This window comes from Falco punctatus, assembly GCF_963210335.1.
Source record: "Falco punctatus genome assembly, chromosome: 1".
NCBI classification, from domain to species: domain Eukaryota; kingdom Metazoa; phylum Chordata; class Aves; order Falconiformes; family Falconidae; genus Falco; species Falco punctatus.
The window spans coordinates 102,997,216-103,019,448 of record NC_137580.1 but is presented as its reverse complement, the minus strand read 5'-3'; the positions used below and the strand labels follow the sequence as shown (position 1 = coordinate 103,019,448).

The 22,233-nt window shown below is 49.6% G+C and overlaps 1 protein-coding gene across 1 annotated transcript in view; it reads left to right on the top strand.

Annotated features, from left to right (window-relative positions):
• LOC308068335 (uncharacterized protein) overlaps positions 1–5,103 on the top strand; it is a 236,169-nt gene extending 231,066 nt beyond the window's left edge. The window contains exons 15-17 of the mRNA XM_080398756.1: positions 254–365; positions 489–704; positions 2,138–5,103. The gene's annotated coding sequence lies outside the window, so the exon portion shown is untranslated. The remainder of the gene's footprint in view (positions 1–253; positions 366–488; positions 705–2,137) is intronic.
• The last annotated feature ends 17,130 nt before the right edge of the window (positions 5,104–22,233 follow it).

Sequence of the window (22,233 nt, the reverse complement as noted above, 5' to 3'; positions counted from 1 at the left end):
CCTGACTCTAATGAGTTTCCCTCACGGTAGAACTAATGTGGCTTGTCTTACACGCTGGTTTTACCTCTGAACAGTAGACACGCACTAGCTGTCCTGGACTAATGAAGCTTTCCAGCAGTGAAGACAAGCTCTAACAGAGCGGCTATAGACATGTGAACCCCTTACAAATAGCCAGATGAGAGAAGAGTGAATGCTTTAAATCTGTCAAAGGGGAACCAGCCGAGAAAGTTCTCCGACTTCTGCTTTATTCCAGGAGCTACTGACACCCGCCGGCGGGTGATGAATTAGTGCAGCACAGCTGGAGCTACTCAAGGGCTGCAGATGCAAATCCCAGGGCTGCTTCTACGTGTTCTTCAACACCAGAGGTAGCGTGGCCAGTCTGGGGTTTCCCTTGCAAAAAGGCATCAATGTACTGGACTGGGCTGAGAAAAATGGGGAGGCTGAGGAGGCAAAAGGGACCTCTTATTGCTGTCTATAACTCTTAATAGGAGAGCGTGCAGAAGACAGAGCCAGGCTGTCCTCAGACATGTAGAGCGACAAGACAAGAGGCAACAGACACAAATTGAAGCATGGGAAATTCTGATTAGATACGGTGTAAAAAGTGTCCACCCTAAAGATGGCCAAATGGCAGATACGGGGCCCGGAGAGGCTGTAGGATCTCCAGGCTTTGAGATGTTCAAAACTCAGCTGGACAAGGCAACCCGGTAAGTTGACGCTGCTTGGTCTGGGGGTCGTGGGTTTAACTGTGGCTGGTGTGACTTGTGTGTGACACCGGGGATGAGACTGCTGGTTCAGTCTGCAGTGATGCATTAGGTTCAAGCTTTCAAGCAGAAGCCCAGTCCTGCCCTAGCTAAATCTGCCAGGTCAGGCCACTCACTTCTGAATGCCGTGGCTCTGATTCAGCATTGCAGGATGCGTCTTGCTGGCGCTGTCCTTGCTCTCGCTGGTGTTACAAGTGCAACGCTTCAAAACAGGAATCAGGAGTGGGGTGCTGGGTACGGCGCCCTACCAAAAAGCCGTTCCCAAAGCCAGCAGGAAAAGAGAAAACTCTGTCACCACCCTTTAAGCCACCTGCTTCCCAATGGCAGCTCCACCCTGGGGAACAGGTTGGTGATGTCTCTTGACTTCACTGTCGGATGTGGTGAGATGTTCAGTCTCCCTTACCTGCAGAGGGTGATTAGCCAGCACCCTGCAGGTGCGGGGCACAGCAGCCCCTGGGAACAGGTGTGGGACAGCCAGGCTGGGCAGTTCAGTGCCATGCTAGCCTTGCCCTTTTGTTCCTGGAATGTGCCCCAACTGGCAGATGTATTTTAAAATTCAAAAAGCCATTTGCCTTCATGGAGTGAGCAAAAGGTTTTTTGGCCTCAGCTGGAGCACAGCCTGGCCAGTAACATCCCAGAGCCCCAACGCAAAGGAAGCATCTTCATGCTGTTCTCATCACTTCACATGAATGTCCCCACTCCAGTTGCCACAGCAGTGCAGAGGCTTCAGACAAGGGTCTGTCTTCATCTCCTGCATAGTTTTGGCTTCGCCCATCACCTGCACACATCAGATCGGCCCTGCTGGAGGTAATGGTGAGATGCGATGCCCATCACTCACAATCCATCTGCTGCTGCCCAGTGTCAGCTTCCCTTAGGACTTCCCTCTGGCAACCTGCAAAGTTTTGGGGGTTTGCCTCTGCTGGGAGGGGAACGTCAGCCCCTTCCCCAGTACTGGGGTTTCAGTGTAATGCAGTCCCGATGAACTCCATACCTACTTGCTGCCTGCAGAGTCCTGTGGGCTTTTGCTGGCTTGCTGACATTTATATACATTTCTAAATATCACGGAAGTATTGCTGGGAGAGGGAAATGTGGAATGAATGACATGGACTTGCAAGCAGCAAAGGGAAAAAGGTAGTGGGGAGTTTGCTTGTAGTAACCGTGCCAATGCACCCCGAGGAGCGAAGGCTCCTGCAGGCACGGTGCCTTTCCCAGGAGATGAAATGAACTTCTTCAGGTTTAGCCCTAAGTAAACGGCAGTCCAGCTCATAAAACATCCTGAAGTGCAGAACTGTTTACAGACTTTATTTGTCTTGAGCCTTGCGCTTTGTGAGATCAGAGGCAATTTTATTACCCAACTTGGTGCAATGTCATTCCAGAAATGATCACAAATGCCATGTGAATGTTTACCGTAATGAGGAAATACATTACAGCCCGGAAGGATGGCAGTGTCTAATAGAAATATACTTCTAGAGCAGCTGAGGGCCAGTCCCAGGTATAGGCTTTTGCTTCTTTTTACTCTGGTTTCTACCTTGCTCTTAGCTAGAGCTGAACAAGGGGACATATCCAGACCCCGGTGTTCCCTGACTCCCTCTCCCTGCAGCTGGACACAGGGCAAAGCCAGAGGGGCAGGACTGTGCCTTCCCTCCCAGGTAAGGGCATTGGTTTTGGGGAGCAGCTCCCCATGGTGAATTAGAGCCACGGCTGCCCGGCAGAGCGGGGAGCAGCCATAGCTGGCTGGCTTGGATTGCACACAAAGTGGAACTTGGTCAGCTTCCAGTACTGGAATCTAGCCTTTTATTTTCCAAGGAAGATGCAAGCAATTTGTCTTTAGGATGCTATAAAGGTGCCTTCAAGAATATCATATAGTCTGCTAATGCTACAGAGAACCTCTTAAAAACTTAATTGCCTGTGTCACCAAATGAGAAGAGAGTAGTCCCTTGAAAGATCCTGTGTTTTGAAAACACACAGTTGGTTCTAAATACTTTCAAATGGTACATGCTTCTTTACTCCTGCTGACAATAAGAGTAATTGCTGAGCACAGGATAAAGGAGATTGTCTGAAATGTTTCAGCACTATTTTCTTGTTCCGTATTTTTTTCACAATGCAAAAAAGACAGCAGCATTCTTGGTCTGTGACCAAACAAAAGGAGAGGTTTGCTGCTCATGCCAAGAGGCAAGCAAGACTGAGAGAACTCAATAACAAAGTGACACTTTGAGAACATCTCAGCTCCCGCCCCCACTTCCGTGTGCCCCTTTCCTCACCAGCCATTCACGATCCTCTGATATTTTACGGATCACTAAAAGACAGATGAACAAACCCAATTAATCACAATTACAGCCGTGTTTTGCTATGGGCACAGGGCAGCAGGACCTGAGAGCCCTGGAGGCACCGGGGCTGCGTGGCTCCTGCACCATGTCCAGCACAGAGAGGCAGGGTACAGCCCTGGCTGCCAGGACCAGACCTTGAGCACTGGGGATGAACAATGTGAGTGAACCCCAAGAGCCACTGGGGCGCCAAAATCCAGGTCTCATTGCCACCAGAGCACACAGCTCTTCTGAAGAAGAAAAAACTTTTAAGAAACAGCCTGCTGCCCATGCTTTAGAAGAAAATGGGCTTCATCAAGCACAGCTTCCATGGAAGAGAGGTCCTCAAGGTGAGAAACCTGCTGGAGCCAAGGTGGTTTTGGCTCAGCAATGCCTTCCAGTTTTGGCCCCCTGCATGCGTGGCAAGATGCAGCCTCGGTTCCTGCTACAAGTCTGCTGCCCACAAGGATGGCAGACAGGGATGTTTCCTCCCATCACTTACTCACTGCACTGACTCACCAACATCTCTGTTAATTCTGGGGAACAGGGAACCTCGAGCATTTCGGTTTGGTCACTCACCCATTGCTTTTATTTTATTTTGGCCATGGTGTTTAGCATAGGGGATCCTTTCATTTCAGCCTGGTCGGAGCTAATGGAGGTGTCTCCTAGCACTGCATTTGTCCGTGAAGGACTTGTTTTGCTCTCTGCACTTCCCTGTATGGCCTGTGATGCAGCATAGTACATCACAAAGCAATATCCACTGCAACATGATGTGACATCAGAAACCTCAAAGGAGACACAGGCTTACGCTGCCTGCACTGCTGATATGTTTTCTTTGCATCTGCTCTGAAAGCAGGGGAAAATGGGTGTGAGCTATAGCTTTAGTGATTTTTTAAAAATATATATATATATTTAAGTGTTCACTGGTTTTTTTGTGCAAGTAGATATGCAAAGCACAGCAGATGTCTCAGACTTCAAGAGACAAGGGAACATTTCTCCTTAGTCCTTAGATGAAATGGACTGGGCTTTGCTCCAGAAAACAGGAACGATTAATCCATCACTGAACATGAACTTAAATGAGCTAATATTGGGTATTTTAGTTCTGATGTATGTGCTAAATGAAGTAATCATTCAGGGCGCAAAAGTAATGTCTTTGGGAGAGTGCTATAAACCATGGTGGCTGTGGCACGCGGGGCTGGAGCGGGCACTGGCATGGCTATCGTTCTTGCACCAGGTGTGTCCCAGAGCAGCAGGAAGGAGCGCATACTGGGACCGAGCTGCACAAGACTATGCTGAGTATCCTCTGAGCACAAGATGAGTAAATGCTGCTTAGCTGAGACAGTCTGCAAAGCAGTTTTGGTGTCTGGACACCTGTCACCTGCTCTGGCCCCTTGCTTTAGTGGCTTTGTGCTGAAGATGCCTCTGCATTGTGCTTTACATGCCAGGGTGAGTCCTTCCTCACATTATCTGCCATCCTATATGCTCTGCACTGCGCTGCAAGTACCACTAACCACAATTACATCCTTAAGCAAGAGAGAGCAATTGATATTTTATCATTGCGATTTTTTGCCGTGACTTTTGTACCCACCTGGAGTGAACAAACTATTACAAGTTTCATCCAATTATGTTAAGTGCAGTTGGACATACTGTGCCGAACACAATGTCTTTTCAGTGGGAGAGAGGGGCAGTCCGTTATCAGCTCGAGGCACCATCATTCATTAAGACATCATTTGCCTTTCACCAGCAGAGCCGAAGCAGCAAATCTATAGGATGTCATAATAAGGTGTGCTAATGAAAGATAGGCAGAACAGGATTAACAAAAGGGTCCTCTCCACATTATACCTTCCTCTGACTACTTTGCTCAGTCCCTGTCTTTTATGATCTCCTGAGGGAACGTTTCAAAGGGGTGCGTGGAAGTGAGGCCCACAAATCCAATTAATTGCTGGTTGGTTTGTGCCTAGAATCACTATGTGCCACTTAAAAAAAAAAAAAAAGCCAAAAAAAAAAAGCCCTAGTGCAGCAAACTATAAAAAGGGAAATATTGGGCATACAGTGCTGTAAATAAGCGTCTCATCCAGCCCTGCCTGTTGTTCTTTCCCTGGGCTAGGAAAATCTTGGATAACTAGTTCAGGACCTTTGCTCTCATGGACCACCACTGCCCTTCTGAGCCAGTACAGTTAGGATCTTATTTTGACTGGAATTACTTGGTTGATGTGCCAGAAGCTAAGTGGGAGAAAGATCCCACTTGCTTCCTAGGGTCACAGCTCCTTGATCTCCGGCAGGCAGGACTCACTGGCTGCTCAGAGAGGTCATCATTCTTGGAGCAAGCGCTGGGGAAGCGATGGCACATGTCCTCCATCCCTTCCTCTCCCCCAACTCCATGTTGGCCATCATGAGCACATCTGGGGAGGAAACACAGAGTTAAAGGTTGTGGTTAGCCTCTTGGTCTAATCAAGGTGCCACCAGGATTAAACAACGTGTCTTCATGACACGATATTTCTCCGGCTAGTTGTCCAAGGGCTGCGCCTTATGTTTTGCCCACCTACAAAGCAGACCTTTTGTGACCTTCATAACTGGACTGTGTGTGGGCAGCTCAAAGATTTGCTAAGCATAAAAAGAAGATGCTCCAGAGTTTATTGATTTTGCATTTTATATGCTGCTACAGATCTCAGGCAGGGGGAGGAAAGAAGAACATGCTTTTACCAATGTAGTTCTACATACACGCATGTGTCCCAATACGTAACACTAGTGAACATACTGTGACTGTGATTCAGACCTAGTGATACTGGTACAAAGATGCTTTTCTCAGCATTATTCACTCGGTGGGGGTAAGCTGGAGTGTCTCTGAAACCAGTGTGTGGAGCCAGGATGGACTCACGCAGTGCTACATAAACTCTCCCTGAGGCACAAGGCACCAGAGGAACCGACGGGTGGCTTCAGAAGTCCCATCACTAAGGCAGGAGTTGGGGGTTAGGGCACTGACACTGATCTTGTGTTTCTGCCAACACTTCCCACATAATTCTGTCTACAATAAGGCTCTTGGTGGTATAAGAATGTCATAAAAATCCACATCTTAAATCACTTTGCTGTGATCTGGCTGTGGTCTGCCCTGTGAGCTACTTGTAGGATATGATGACCAAGACCCATGGTCCTGAAGGAGTGTAGTACATGGTGCTGCGGAAGGGCTGAGCCAGATGTCTCCTTGCACCATTACAGCCAGCCCCAAATCTGGCAGCAGAGGAACTCTGGGAGGGGCACGGAGGGACACTCCTCGTGTCTGTCCCACTGTGAGTCTGGACACAAGTGAACCATGTGGACCCCCACCCCCACCTTACCAGCGTGGCAGCAGCCAGGGCACACTGCTGGCAGGCAGAGACCTGGCTGGTAATCTGCTTAAACGTAGACCATAATAACATGAACTTAGAACTTTTGCAAATTATTAATAATGCAGGCTTCCCCCCTGCCTTGTGAGTGTGTAGTACAGAAAGGTGTACATTAAATTTAGCTTGTTCCTTGCAATTTGTGCTTCCCAGAGAGCAGCTACTACCTGTGGCACTTGGGACCCGAGATGCAGCCGAGAATCAGCTAGTCCAATAATTCACCTACACAATCCTACACAATCCGTCCCTGGAGGGAACGAAGCAGGCGCCTGAAGGCATGGGGGAATCTTCTATCTGTCTTCTGCACTGTTACGGCTTTTATCCAATTGCCTGACTTTTTACCACCCATAATGTGTTTTTCTTCCCAGCATGCCTAGAAGAAGCACTACATCTAGTTGCCCAAAGGGGAGTTGCTGTGGAGGCAGATGAAGTGACATGACCAAGGTCACCCAGGGCCTGTGTCAGAGAGAGGAGCTGAGCCTGGGGCTCTCCCGGCAGGGACTGAGTGTTACAACGTAGGCTTTGGATGTAATGCCAGGAGAAGGATTTCACGGTTGAAGAAGAGCCCGCTGTAAGTTCTGCCCTACCTCTGAAGCCACGGAGAACAGCAGGCCACCAGGAAACATATTTTATTTCCCAGGGCTTACCAGGAGAGGTATGGCATGCCCACAGCTGGACCAGATGTGCAGCTGATTCCTTCATTTGCCTTTTTGATTCCCATTCTCATTATCAGACCAGCCCTGCAAAATTGAGTTTTCTTGTTACTTCCCAGAAATGCCATTTTCCGATGATTGTTCTACTTCTAGCGTGGGTCAGACTGTCACAGTCAGGGGCTCCATTGCGGTCTGTAGGTGGATGAGGGAGGTGACGCAGGGCTGCAGCAGGGTGGCATGGCCAGGCACTGCCACCAGCACAGCAACAAGGCAGAAACTTTCAGGGTGTTCCCCAGAGAGTACTTCAGGAGCCATGAACCGAGGCAACTGCTTAAGCATGCGTTTCCACCAAGAAACTCTTCTAGAAAATCTGAAACTGAGCTTGAGCCAAAAGCACGGGAGATGATCTTGCCTCAAACGCTGTTAGAAGGAAACCTCTTTGCCCAAAATTTCTCTAGCTGTTTTTCTGCACTCCAGTAAACCTGGCTGTGGTCTCCACCCTGGAGATGACTTCATTTTGTTAGGTTTCTCAGCACAGGCTCTCTGTGCCTCAAAACCAATTGTTTGTGCTGCAGTTGGAAAATGTGTATCATCACAGTTGCCTTTTTTTTCCACTGCAGAGTAATTAATCGATATTTCTCATGGAGGGCAGTCAATTCTCATTACACTGGGCTTTCACAAAGCGGGTTTGGTTTTTTCACTGAAGTGGAATATCCAAGAGACACTTCATGCTCAGGCTGATGTCTTTGCTTCACACCCTTGCTTGCCCTGGGCTGTGAGAGTGCGAAGGCAGCACAGCAAATTCCACATTGCGGGAGGCAGCCACGGCTGCACAACTCTCTGCCAGTGTAAAAGGCATGAAGGTTTTCCTGCAAAGTTTTCCGTGCAGCTCTGTGCCATCTGCTGTGTGCCTGTGACACAGTGCCAAGGGCCAGGGAAGGAGCAAGGCAGAGTGCAGGCTGCAAGCCGCCAGCCTTTTGCTAATGCAAGACCACAACCCCGTGCCAGCTGTGGAATTGGGGTGGCACCTTCATCCCACTACGGGGTGGCTGAGGAGCACCATCCTGGCAGCGCTTACTGCGGTGCAGCGGCATAGGTAGAGTCTGCCCCTATAAATATATGATCCATCGTAATCTGATGGAGTGGGGGGAAGCGATGTGCACGCATGAGAACCAAGCGCTGAGTAGCACCAACAAAGCTGTGTCTGAGTCTTCCATTGGGCTCGTGAGTTCCTTCCTGACTCCGTGTATTTTACTCTACAATACAGTCCTGGAAGTCATTATTATTACAAAGAATCACTAATTCAATAACGCCACTATCCTGCATGAATAACATCCATACAATATTAATGCATTTCCCCACCCCCCTGTATTCATTGCAGAACACAAAAGGTTAAGAACACAAGGAGTCTTAAGGCAAGGACGCCGTTAACACGACAGTGACTGTTACCCATGCCTTGCTAACACTGAATTGAAGCTCTGGAAATTACGATTGCGATGCACAGTTTTGGATGCCATTCACAATAAAAAAAAAAAATGGCTAAAAGTTAAAACTTCAAACAGAAGTAGGAAAGCTGCCTGGCATTACATGATAACATGGCACTTTATTATCCCTCTTCAATTGTTTGACGTTTATGCCTCTGTTTAGCAAGTCTGTTCATTATCGTTCTCCAATTAACAGAGACTTTTTTCAGATTATTTTTATGAAATTCTCATTTAATTAGCAATACAGTTGAGCCTCAAATGGCAGTTTTAAAAATATCCTTCTACCAATCAAGCAGCCAAATGGTCTTTCTGAGATATTTGCAGAATTGTAAACCTTCGTTTCTCTGCTAATTATCCCCCTGCTTAGATGATGGGAATGTGAACACCTGACAATCGGGGGTTATTCACTGGACGCTTTCATTGCACACGGTGTGGAAAAATACAAATTTCACTTATTAAAACCATCTTGTGGGCTTTTTTTTTAAATAGAGAATGGGATTTATCAGACAATTTTCGGATTCTGCACAATAGACGGGGAATTAAAATAATGGATGACAAATAATAGAAAACAGGTGTGATAGGAGATGTCAGGCATTCTACAGGCACAGAGCAAAATGGGAGGAAATGCATTTATAGTACAATAAGAAAAGCAAAAAAATTTTTTAAAAATAAAATCAACAGTAAAATTTCAGTGAGTGGGTTTTCCTGCTATACAGCTGGAGACCATTATGGTATTTAGCAATAAATACACAAATAAGCTTAAAATGCATTTTTGCTGTATGTTCACAGGTATATGTAGTTTGGGTAGAAAAAAACCCCAGCCCTTAATCTGCCACTGAACGCCTTCCACATTCGCAAGGGAAGGTGGCAGCTTTCCAGGTCTCTGCTGCTCAGCCCTCTTGTTGCGCCGCGCTCTGTGCGATGCTGCTGCTCTCCAGCGCCTTGGGGTGGGTAAGCACATGCACCCATTGCAACGCGCCTGCTGCCCGTGGCCAGCGCCGCTGGCTCAGCAGGGGAGGGGTGGTTGTTGGCTGGGATCGCGGAAAACTAATGTTGCTATAGCAGAGGGTCATGGGGCAAAATACTACATTTCAGAAGGAAGGAAACATCTTCTGTTTCAGGTTTTATCACTGTTTCTAGCAGGAGATAACAAGACTTCTGCCCATGCCAGAGGTAGATTTTAGATGCTGTTGGTGCTACGCGCAATGCGAGGGGACAGCTGATTCAGCGGCTGTGAGTTTCCAGGGCTCCTGCTCTCATGGATGGATATCCAAGCAGTCCTCAGAAGCCCAGACAGGAAGGAAGAGGGGAACTGAGATACCAACACGGCCCTTTCCAATGGCTGAGACACTTCAGGTTTGCAAGACCCCACCAACTCCTCACCAGCTCTGAGAAGTGCTTCCAAGTCAGCATTTGGGGAGCAGGGAGAGAAGGCACTGATGCCTGCACCCCGGCTCTAAGGGGGAGTCACGAAATAGTCTGCTGCTGCAGCCAGATAAGTGGAGAGGATTCCTCCGAGAGTCACTTTGGATCTCCAGCTGCAGTACTACGTTGTTCGGAATCTCTATCAGTGCACTCGTAGTGCAACTGGAGAGTATGTCTGACATTGCCTCCAGTGACCTTTTCAATATAGTCCAAGTGCTGCGGAGCTGGTGTTTCAAGAGGAATTCAAATCGAATTTACTCAGGCAGAAAGGATTGGCCTGAGGATAGCCCTGCCACTTGCTTCGCATTTCTCCTTGTCATTCTCATGGAAATTGCAATTCTTTATGCATGATGCTTCTTCCCGTGCCACTGCAAATGTCTCCCTTCAAACAACAGGAACAGCCACGCTGTTTTGAACAGCGGGTCCCAGGTGGCCTGGCAGTGGCTGCGGGTGAAGGGGGTTTGCAGGTGCTGCTGGCGGCTACAGGAGTGGGAGGATGAAGGTGTGACCTTGAATGCACCCCGCTGAAAGGTCACAGCGTGGCCATGTGCACCGGCACCCCAAATCAGCTGCTGCGTGTCAAGGACCCACCATGGTGTTAAAAGATGCAGCTCCTTGGTCATGGGATATGGGAACAGCTGAAATCTGTGTAAGCTTCAGGTCCAGATAGAGAAATATATGGGAGAGAAATTAATTGAGGGCTCCGCAAGGCAAGAGCAGCCAAGGAGCAACGTCTTGGTGCGTAACACCAACGGCTCTGGCATGAGGTCTCTGCCCTTCTCGGGGCAAAGTGCATGTGGTTGGGAGGGGGAAACGTTGGGGTTTTTTCATGGGCTTTCCTGGCACAGTATGATTATTGCATACATGTTTGTATGAGGTGCTTTAAAATGTAATTTCTTTGATTAATTTGGTGTCTGTGTTTTCACTGTTTTGTTCTCTCCAATTTATGACAAAATTGAACAAAGTGGGTAACAAAATATAGCCCTGTCAGGCTCCTGTCTTCACGGATATAAAGAAAAATGTGAAACTGTCAGGCACACAAATGTGCCAAACCCCAAGGAAAATTATTACATTCTGCTTGACATTTACTTTAATTTTACAAAATTCTGTAATACCATTATAAATAATAATAATAAAAGGCGGCATGGAAATATTGTTAAGTGTATTTATTTTCATTTGCTGGCTTTGTGATTTATGGGTTTGTTTTATTTTATTTTTTCCCTCTCTCCACATCAGAAGAGAGAGTGAGCACCTTGAGCTCCAGCGCTGCCGCCTGCCTGTCTGCGGGCCAGGGGGACAGAGCAGCTGAAGTTGGGTCATCCATGGAAACGAGCCCTGCTCGTAAGGATGTGGGGAAGTGACGGGATGTCTCTGCTTTCAAAAACTCTACAAGTCTTTTGTTGAACCCCTGTGAAGTGCTCTGTAAGGGGACAGGTAACTGGGTCAGGTCCATAACTGCTAATACCAAGCCAAGAAAGTTGGTTTATACCAGCTAAGGGTCTAACTGGGGGTGATCTGGTGGTGCTGGGTGGGAATGGGAGACAGACACCCAAAATAAGTGTGGGAAGTAGGCGGTCTAACCCAAAGACTCATAGTGAAAGTAGAGAGTTGAGCCTGGAGAAAAAACCACAAGAGGGTGGAAGCTGGCAGCACTCCACTTCCAAGAATGGGATGGATGAGCAAAGGCTTTTTGAAAAAAATACACATGGGTGATGCTGAGGGCCCAATCCTGCCTACCCTGCTGGTGTGAGCATTGCCATTCGACCCTTTCCATGAGGTCAGGGCCACCTCATCCTTGAAGCTTCTACGAAGAAACCCCGTAGCACACAGTTTTTAATCGAGAGCTCTTCAGTCTTGCTTACTAGAGCTCCAAAGGCCATTAGGGCTTGTTCTCCCAACTCACTTAATTGGTTCTGAAAATCCCATGGTCTCCTCCCTGCCAAGTCTCAAAGTAGAGTCACACACAAAAGGAAATGGGAGAAGAAAACCACTTCAAGGCATCAAGGTGACTTCTCCTCTGACAGATGAAGGCAAAGAAAAGTGTATGAAAATAATTGATGGGATTTAGCAAATGGAGCTGGCATCATTTACATACTGAACTGACAGCATGCGCCATTTACAGGCCCTTTGCACTATAAATAATGCCTTATAGTGACACAAAAAAGCCCTATTTATCTTGGAAGTTAAAAAGGCACCATCCGAGTGGACAAACCGCTTCTGGAGTCCCCAAGAAATTGTTTATCTAGGAGACTGTGCTTTAGATAAAGTTGTATAACCTGGCTGATACAGGCATGGCTCCGTAGCCAGTGAACTGTGGCACTCCAGTGATTTCCAGCCCCCGTTCCTGATCCCTGCGGAGGGTCCCCCAGGGGCTGGTGCACCGCCTGGGACACAGCTCTAACCCATGGGCCCCTGCAGTCTAGAAACCTCAGAGGGCTTTGAGTGGCCAATATCTGCCACCTTTCCCCTCGGCATCCCTGTTATTTCTCATTTCCAAGGTGTTTGGGTCTCCTTAACAGCCTCCAGCTGGGCTGGGCTGGGGGGTGAGTGCTCCCAGCTGCTCCCCACCACCATCCCCCTGCTCACAACCCCCACCCTCACTTTGGTTAAAACAAGCTCGCTATCAGTAGCTGCACTGTGGTGACCTGGCTTGTTTGGCCAAGTGGGTTAGGGGGTGCTCTGTGCAGCTGCGATGTCCAGGGGAGGTGCCTCTGAACAGGTGAGGCTGGTGACCTCTGCAGCCAAGCAAGGATGCAGGGACAAGTTCTGGTACAGCTCCTGCACAGCTGGTACCCGATGGAAGGTGCACAATGGCCATTGCAGCACACAGGAGTTTGTCACAGTGTCAGTGCTCTAAGTCCCAGGTAAGCCCTGATGTCCTTGGATCACTGAGCTGGTGGGAACAGGCCTTGTTGAGGGGTTGGATGCTCCTAGAGGGAAAAGCTTTTCTGTTTTGTGAGAGGTTTTGGAGAGCTTGAGTCTTCCTTCTAGCTTGCAAGGCTCAATTTGTTCCACCCGTGAGGGATGGCCGAGGTGGGCACTAAACCCCACAGCAACATGGAGGCTGTAGTCACCCAAACCAGGTAAGGAGGGTCATCCCTGGGGTCTCCAGGAGCACGGCTGTGCTGCCAAGGGCCATGCCAGTTCAACGGCCACCAAACCGGGACCCCTCAGTGCATGTACTCGAGTGAGCAGTGCTGCTCCCGCACACAGCCCTCATCCATCTCCTGGCCTCTGTGGCCACCTCGGCCTCTCGGCTCCCTGCTCCGCCAGCATGCAGCCTTCCGCGCAGGCCGCTCTGCTGCAAGGCCCTTCTGGGAAGCGAAACCTGCCGCCTGCTCAGGAAAAGGCGTTATAATGGGCAGCTACCTAGGGAGGAAGATGGATCACCGAGTCAGAAATCAATCGAGAGGTTGTGATGGCATCATAAATCAGGGGATGCTGAGCGTTAAAAGAAACCCAACGCTTGATTTATAACTTGGCACAAGCCATTTGTCGCCAGCCAAGATTTTCGGAAAGAGAAACATTTTTGTAAGCTTAATTTAACATTATTTTTTTCCACTGTAATAAGCATTTCTGTAGGCTTTATTTTTCTTCCCCCACAGATAAAATTCAATGTGCAGATAAAAGCAGCCAAAGGGCATCCGAAGATTTTGTTTCACTTTGAAACACTTGATGGGTTTGAGCTCTCTTTTCCCTAATCCAGGCTCATTCCTCTCTGAGCCTCGACTCCTTCCCAATGTCTTTTAATATCAAGTCTCACTGGGAGTCAGAGGCTTTTGCTGGTAGATGGCTGGTGCAAATCCAACTCATGCTGCTGAAAAGTATTATCAGTCAATCACTACTCTGTTGCTTATGTGAAGCTCGTTTTGGTACCAACAGCAGGTAGACAGCTGCTTCACCTAAACCTGCCTCTGCCCTCCCCATTAGCTGTGGGGCTGGAGGTGGCTGCAGGAGAGACTGAGCAATTAGCTGCAATAGGAAGTGTGATGGGATTTTACGCCCGAGCCGCAGTGACTCAATGGAAGAGATGGGTTTGTGCTGCTGCTGCCCAGTGCTGTGCCTGGGAGCCTGCAGTCCCTAATGCACTGGACTGGCTCATCTGTCCCTGCATCCCAGCATCTCCTCTGTTATGCTGCCAGACGGTGCGTAAGCAGCCATTAACATTTTTTTTTTTTTTTTTTTTTTTTTTTAATGAAGGGAAGTATTATTCTGGTGTGTGATTTTTTTGATAATTTAAAACTAAGCATCTGCTTAATTCTAGAGTGCTCTGAGCAACAGTGAAACTTGGTGAAACATCAACAATGCTGTTCCCAAAGTACTTACCTTTTTACCATAATTTTTTAATTAGTTGGATTTTGGAACGGATCGCTTTGGGTGCTTTAAACCAAGGTGGGCAGGCACAAGAGATGGGGGCTGCTCTAGAGTTTTCTGTTTGCACTGGTGATGTTGTGCTTATACAGGTCATATGTTGGGTGTGTGCTCCTGGCTGAAGTGACCAGACATGTCCCCTGCTGCTTGTCGGTATTTCTGGGAGGCCGTGAGAGGCTGAGGACTGCCCATGGTGGCAATGGGGGCTCCGAGAGGTGTGCTGGTTGCTGCCAGTGCTGCTGGGAAGGGCTCGTGGGAAGCTGCAAGGAGCCCACCAGCACCACCGCTGCTGACGTGCAGAACCAGTATTAACATGGTTACACGACCTACAACAGGAATGCCCAGGACCAGCAGGTGCTGGTCCTGGGCGTTCCCGTTGTAGGTCATGTATCCATGTTATTACTATCAAAAGGTGCTTGCAGAAGCTCAGCCCTGACAGAAAAGCACCATTTTCAGCTCCTCGAGGAAGAGCTGAGCTGAGGAGGCCATGACAAGGGGGTTGGGTTTGAAGTAGGAGAAAGCTCTTGCTCTGGGTCCCCCTCTGAGTGTTTTCTCCATCATTTTGACTTTCTCTAATTCAGTCCAGACTTGCTGAGAAATCTGCAGACCTCAGGGAAGGTCTTTGGCAAAGCTGATGTGCATTTTGCCTGGTTTCAGTTTTCACATGAAAAAACACCTAGCCCCCTAATCTACGTGGTTCTCCTTTCAGCTAAGTTAAAGTAACAACCAATTTGTACAGGCCAGGGCCACAGGATCGCTCCACAGCACTTTTGTTGGCACTGTTTGTCCATTTGACAAGCATATAATTGTGCTTCTTAATTAGAAGTATTTGTCAGTGCAAAGCATCATACCTGAGGCTGTGGTAGGCACAGACCCAGCCGTGTGACTTGTCACAGCCCAGGATCCACCCCAGGCCATGAAAAGATAAAAAGCAACAGCCTTTTTATCTGCGAAAGGGTTAAAAAGTGGCGCTCACCTGGTCCCCTTCTCTCCATGGGAGGGTCTGGTTAATATTAATAATAATAGCAATAATAATAACAGCAATAATAATAATATGCTTATGGTGATGCATAAGGCCAAGGAGGTCTCCCATGTGCTTGGCAATTGCTGTCACATTCCCGGTGAAGGTAGATTTAGCAGAGGTCTGTGGTGATGGTGTTCAGAGCTCCTCTGGCAGCAGAGGCCTGAAGCAAGATCAGGACAACCAGAGCATCCAACACAGGCTTGCAAAGAGGTTCTGAATGCAGGGTTTAGCCATGCACCACTGCCTGCTCCACTGAGACGGTCTGTGGCAAACTCCTTGCCTGCTGGGTATGTAGGGCGAGGTGCTCTCGCTCTGGCAGCTGCAAGCTGCCCGTTCCTGTGTGGGATGAGTAAGGCTGACCCAGAGCAGGTCATGTGAGACCCCCCCAGGAGCTGGTGGGGGTCCCCAGTCCCAGCTCCCTGCACACATCTCCCATGCCTTGGTCCCCTCTGCCTCTGGGGATGCCCTTTCCCAGCAGCACAGGGCTTTCATTTCTGCTGATACCGATCGAAGGTCAAAGGGCTTCTGTGTCCCTCCCAAACCCAAGTCCTTCCCTTCTCCAGAAAAAGCCTTTTGAAGAAAAAGGTGGTTTCTTGGTGCTGCAGAGGAGCATTGTCCCACACCGGAGAAGCGGTCCACCCAGAGCCGGTGCCTTGCTTCCCTCCCATTTTGTGACCTCCCCAGGCCAGCGGGAAGGAGTTGCGCACAATGGCAGCCTGACTTGCTGCGATGGCGCTTGGCAGCTTCGGACTTGGTGGGCTCCGATTTCATTGTAAAGACCCCTTCTGCCACCCCTTGTAATTGAAAGGCAAGCTTGTAGTACAGCAAGGATCCTAAATGGGTCAGACCAGCAGGCGGGCTCCAAAACAAACATCATTAACGCCAAACCGCTGAACCATACAGCGCAAGCTGACAGTGCCTCTTTTGCCTGCTGACTTGACCACACAGATGCCATCGTCTTAAAGAAACAGCCGGGGCTGCTTGTGCGGGGGCTGCCGGCAGCTACAGGGGAGGGCAGGGGGCGATGGCAGTGGACAGGCAAAGGCAAAGGTCCCCGCTGGGCACGACGGAGGGCTGAGGGGCAGGGAACCCTCTGCAGAGCTGCAGTGGGGGGCTCAGCGCGGCCGGCGTTGCTCCAGTTGGGAGCAGAGGAGGTTGAGGGGTGAACTCCTTGTGCTCTGCAGCTTCCCAAGGAGGGGACGTACAGAGGGAGGTGCTGAGCTCTTCTCCTGGTACCCAGTGACAGGACACATGGGAATGGTTCAAAGCTGCACCAGGGAGGTTTAGACTGGATGTAAGGAAGCATTTCTTTACCAAGAGGGGGGTCAAACACTGGAACGGGCTTCCTAGAGAGATGGTCGATGCCCCCAGCCTGTCAGTGCTTAAGAGACATTTGAACGATGCCCTTAATGTGCTTTAACCTTTGGCCAGCCCTGAAGTGGTCAGGCAGTTGGACTAGATGATCACTGCAGGTCCCTGTCAACTGAAAATGTCTGCTCTCCTCGGTTCTCTCTGCGGCTGAGCTTCCCTCTGTGCCACTCTGAGTGCTGCAGTAGTTGACCCTGCTTTAGGCTTTGGGTTTTGGGGTAATTTATTTTTTTTTTCTTTAGCTAGACCAAAAAGAAGAGCATGGCAGAGCCACACCAGCTGCTTTACTCCCCATTTTTTTGGTGCATCTACATGACTTTGCATTTGGTTGTTCTGGTTGGCCTCTCCCGGAGGGATGTGCACCTGGGTCCTCCTGCTCCACAGCCTGGGCTGTGGGTGCAGCGCTGTGCCAGCGAGTATGTCCATCCCCCAGCAAGAAGAAATAAAAAAAATATGAAACTCAAATATCCTCCACTTACAAATGGTGCCTATGGTCCATTTAGTTTCATATACACAAAGTAATATCGTTCATAGGCAAAATCCCGGGAGCCTCCCAGAATACAGAGAGGATCGGTGTTGCTTAGTTACCAGCGGTACACTGGCATGCTGAGATAAATCAATACAGCTCCAAATATTAAAGCCTTTAAAATAAAATCAAAGCCGTGTCCATAATCCCCAATGCTTCCCCTTTACCTTCGAACAAACATGGCATCGTGCTGGAGCTGTGCAGGAGGCAGCCAAGGAGCTGGTTACTGCGCAGGCTGCTGCTTCTCCTTTTCTTTCATTCTTTTTCCTTTCTCTCAATTAAAAGCAGAGAACAGGCTGTGCCATCCCAAAGGAGAGAGTGGGATGGAGGGGAGGGGATGGTCCACCAGAGCTGTGTAGCAGACATGGAGGTGAGAGCGACTTCTTGCTTCTCCCCAGCTGCGTATCATGTTTATTTACTGCTCCAAGCTGTGACACTCGTGAATCCCTTTGAAAGCCCGGCTTTCCTGCCAGAGCGTGTGGTCACCCTTGGACAGATGCGTAGCAGTAGCAGCTCTTGCCTTCTGGGGCCTTGCAAGGTTGACCCTCGGCAAGATGCTCCGGGCTAGACTTGAAAGAAAGGACCACAGAGCCCTGAGCAGAGTCACAGCATGTCCTGATAGTCGGTGCTACCTCTGCTGAGAAATGGGGGGCAGAAATGGCTATAAAGGGTACCAGAGCAGGTGCTGCCCCCCCCCCCCCCCCCAGCGAAGCGTCCTGGCTGCCAGGACCACAGGTCCCTGTTGGCCCTGGGGCGGGCGGGCGAGTGCTGGGGTGGCAGATGCTGCCAGGTGTCAGTGTGGGTGGGAATGTGTCGTCCTTGGGGAGGCAGGTATGGAAGTTGGTAACTTCAAGTGTTTAAGTCCTGCTCTTAATTAAGTAGGAAAATAATAAAGTCATGTCCCAAAGATTGAAAGAGAACAAGTAAAGCACAGGAAAGAAATAACCCTCTTTGGCTCATTTACTAGAATGAATAAAATCGGTAGGAAATGGTGATTGACCTAACTTGTTTATATAAATTAATTTGCTGAGGCTGATTTTTCTCACGGACACGGAATGGCATGGGAAGGTCCTGCTCCGGAGTCAAATGTTGGCAATGGCTTACACCCACAGGAGTGGGGTAGGCTGCCAGGATCAGGTCTCTGGGCTTGGTAATCCTGCAGAACTGGAGCTGAGGTTCTGAAATGCAAATTTAAAGCAAACTGGAGACCTTGGTGCATGGGCACAGTGCTGAGATAAGTCACTTACTGGCACCTGAGAGTGGGTTAAGCTGTCTATATAGACACAACCCTCAGAATTTGTATGACAGTAATACCTAGAGAAATCTGCCAGGATTAGATCACTTATATTAGATTTGGTAGACGTGCACGTACAGCCTCCTCTCCCAAAAGATTGTAATGTAAGTAGACAAGTCAAAATAGTGGTGAGAAAAAAGGCTGTAACCTTACTCCAGCTTGTAGAAGGCAAACTAGAGCACAGCGAGGTTTACTTGCTTGCCCACAGGGACAAAAAAAACATGTAGCGGAGCTGGGGATTTTCTAAATTCCAGCCCCAGAGTGTGGTGGAAGTGCCAGCACTGTTTGGGGATGCTGAGTTATCATTTGCTGGCACTGATTCTGTGCTCCCAGGAGCTCTGGGCTGAGCCAGCTCAGGACACAGTGCCAGCCCTCGCAGGCAGCGTGGTGGTACTGGTGCTCACGGGACCTGCCGGAGCCGGTGCCATTCTCCAGCAGCTTCACGGCTCTGGTGAGAACATGTTGGTGCTCCCCAATGGAGGTGGGGCTGTGAATCCTGCCCCCTCCGTGGGCTCCCTGCCTGCAGCAGCTCGCAGATCAAATGTTCACCAGGGCTTGTGGTAATGCGGTGGGGCAAGTGTCCCTGATGGGGGAAGAGGCATGTCTGGAGGGTGATTTGGAGGTGTCTGCTGTGGTTCATGTTCCAATCTGCCCACACCCAGGAGGCAATCTCACCCCACCGCTGGGAACAGAGAGCTGGGATGCTCGATCTCCCCGGGCTCACTGTCAGGGGTGAACCGCCACCACTGTGCCTTGGTGGCCCAGCTGTGATGGGCAATGGCCGGGCCTCGTGGGGTGCTCCTACATGAGCCACACTCCTGATGAGCTGCTAGAAGTTGAGCTCTGGCAGGTTTCCAGGCTCACGAGGAAAAGCTCATGCTTTCATCGCGCCTCTCTTCCTCCCAGGGCTCTGGGAGATCACAGGCAATCAGGAGAGTCTTAGCAGGAGGGAAATAGCACTGAATGAGGGTTTTTTTTCCCTACTGTGCCTCAGCATCTCCCTGTACTTTACTTGGAGCAAACAGCCCAGCAGCACCTCCAGCCACGAGGTATCTCTGTCTTTCTGAAGGGGATGCTGGGACGTTCCTCAGCCATCCCGAAGGATTTGTATTATCGAGCCACCAAGAGGAGAGGGAGGGATGAGACCCCGAAAAGCCTTGGTTCAGTGGGGTAGTCCCCTCCTGCGTGATATCCCTGTCCTTCCTTTGTTTCCCCTCTGTGAAATGGGATATGCAGAGTTGCCAGATTCTTGTGGTTTTCACCAGCCCTATGGCTGCTTGGAAAGCATGGGAGGGGGTGGGGTTCAAGAGGTTCTCAAAAACAATCTCCCCTTTGTTTTCCTTTCTACTAAAAAATACTAGAAAGTCAGAAAATTGGCAGTCCCTGGCTATAATCCACACCAGCTGACTTTTGGCGGATAAACTTTGCCCTTCCACCTTTTCCCCACGTCGAACAGAGCAGCACACACCTCTTAGAAGAAACCAGATCATTACAATACATAGCTTGTGCGGCACTAAAAGGAAAGGAGAAGCAATAAAATGCACAGGCGTGCACAGCCCGCCACGTTATGATCCTTGTTCCAAGGGAAGGATATCATGTACATTTTAATTGATTTGGTTGAGTTATTGTTAAGTCTCAAGAGGCCTTTTCTTTTTCCTTTTTACCTGCTCCATGAAAAGCCACTCCGGCGGAGGCCTCTTTGGAGAGGATCGCCAGGCAGAAGAACTCAGAGGATGGTTGTCCAAACCGAGGTGAGAAAACACATTTGCACCGAGAGCAGCCAGCTTACATTCACAGGCAGCAGCGTGGGATGCAACAGAGAAACGATTACAGGCTGATAAAGACAGATGTAAGACATAAACAGCTGAAATTTGACTTAAATATTTATAAGAACCCAGGGCTCTTTTACAAATGTTATGTTTGGGAAGGAGATAGAGTGATTTATAGCTGCTGCTCGCACCACTCGCTCTGCTTTTGTCGCTCTCTGCTCTGAACTAACCTGGTTGTTCTGCAGGCAAGGTGCAACTTTCAGGTCATGTAAACATTGCACAGCGGCGTGGTGCTGTCCCGGGGCGGCCATGGTGTGAGCATCTCCAAGCCCCTCCGCTCTCCCAGCACAGGATGGTCCTGTGGCGTACCAGCACCGCGGGGCTGGGCCTGTGCTGGGGCTGGGGAAGGTTTGCGCTGTGTTCCACCAGGAGCCTTGGCTGTTTGCCAGCAGCATGCTGAGCTCCGTGCTGCTGCCACTGTGGTGGGGCTGTTGCTGGAGGTCGGGAAGGTACCTCCATCCCACCCAAACCACCCTCTCCTTGTGCATCCTGCTAAAACCTGGGGCAGCTGTGGTGTAAGCGTTACAATTTAGCTTTCCACGGCTCATTTCTTCCAGCCGGTGTAAGAAGAGTCTTGACCCTGATGCTGCAGATGGGGCAGGAGCCGAGGAGGTGGAGCTGGTGGCACCAGGACCGAGCGGCGTGGTGGGAATGGGTGGTTTTGGCAGAAGGGAGCAAAGGGTTGGTGGGGGGCAAAAAAGCTGGGGGGGACAGGATTGGGCTCTGCAAGCTGGGCATGAGGAGCAGAGCCAGGTGGGGTGAGGGGGCTGGTGGGGACCAGGACTTGCTCATTCCTGCAGCCCTGCGCCTGTTCGCCTCGCATGACATTGCCACCGATGGCAAAGCCAGCGAAACCCCGTGGGCAGAGACTGGGGCACCAGGGTTTGTCCTCGGGGGCTGCAGAGTCCCCACGCCTCGGGCTGAGCAAGGCTGTATCCCCACGGCCCTGCCGGGGGTGACCTCCAAAGACAAAAGCTCCCACTTGCTAAACAGAGGAGAAAGAGCTGCTGTGATTAATTATTAATGAAATCTCACACACAGCATTAAAGACACGGGCAATTCTTTTTGGCAAGTGTAATGAAAAAATTAATTGAATAATCATTCCATGTAAATAGATTTAGATAAGCTTCCTTTTTTTTTTTTTTTAACTCCCCTCCCTCCTTCTCTCCCCCTCCTCACACCTTCCACTTTTCAGTAGAGGAAACACTGTGATTTATTGCTTGGAATATTGTTATAATTCAGAGCATTCTGTGGTGAGCGGTGGCCGTACTGGCTGGGGCCACCAAGTCCCTTGGTTGCAGAGAGTCTTATTTAGGGGATGCATAGTGGCATGAGGAAAAAAACCCCAACAACCCACCAAAACCCAACACTGTTAAAATCTACTGCTATTAAAAACACTTTAAAAGAAACTGAAATGAATGATTTACAGGGTGTCAGTTTATTCATGGTTTGGAGGACCTGATCCTGTTAATGTCCGTGAGTCCTTCCAGTCTTTAGGGAGGTGTTCCCTGGTGGGGGTCCCCAGCAGCGTTAGGAGCCCAGGCCCTGGCTGAGTCAGGGACCGTGTGGCTGAGGAACAACCCCTGCCCTGTCGCAATGATTTGGCATTTGCTAGATGCATTTCTTGCAGTTACTGTTCTTTGATGCTGCTCAGGTGCCTGCAGCTTCACGTCTGGAACACTCATGCCGGGGGGGAAGCGTGCAAGCCTCCCAGGTTTTCTTTTCTCTCTTTCTTTTAGGGAGGTTTAATTTTTTTGCAAGGAGCGAGCCTGTATGTGACTCTCAGACAGGGCTGGGCATCCCCGTGAGTTCCTT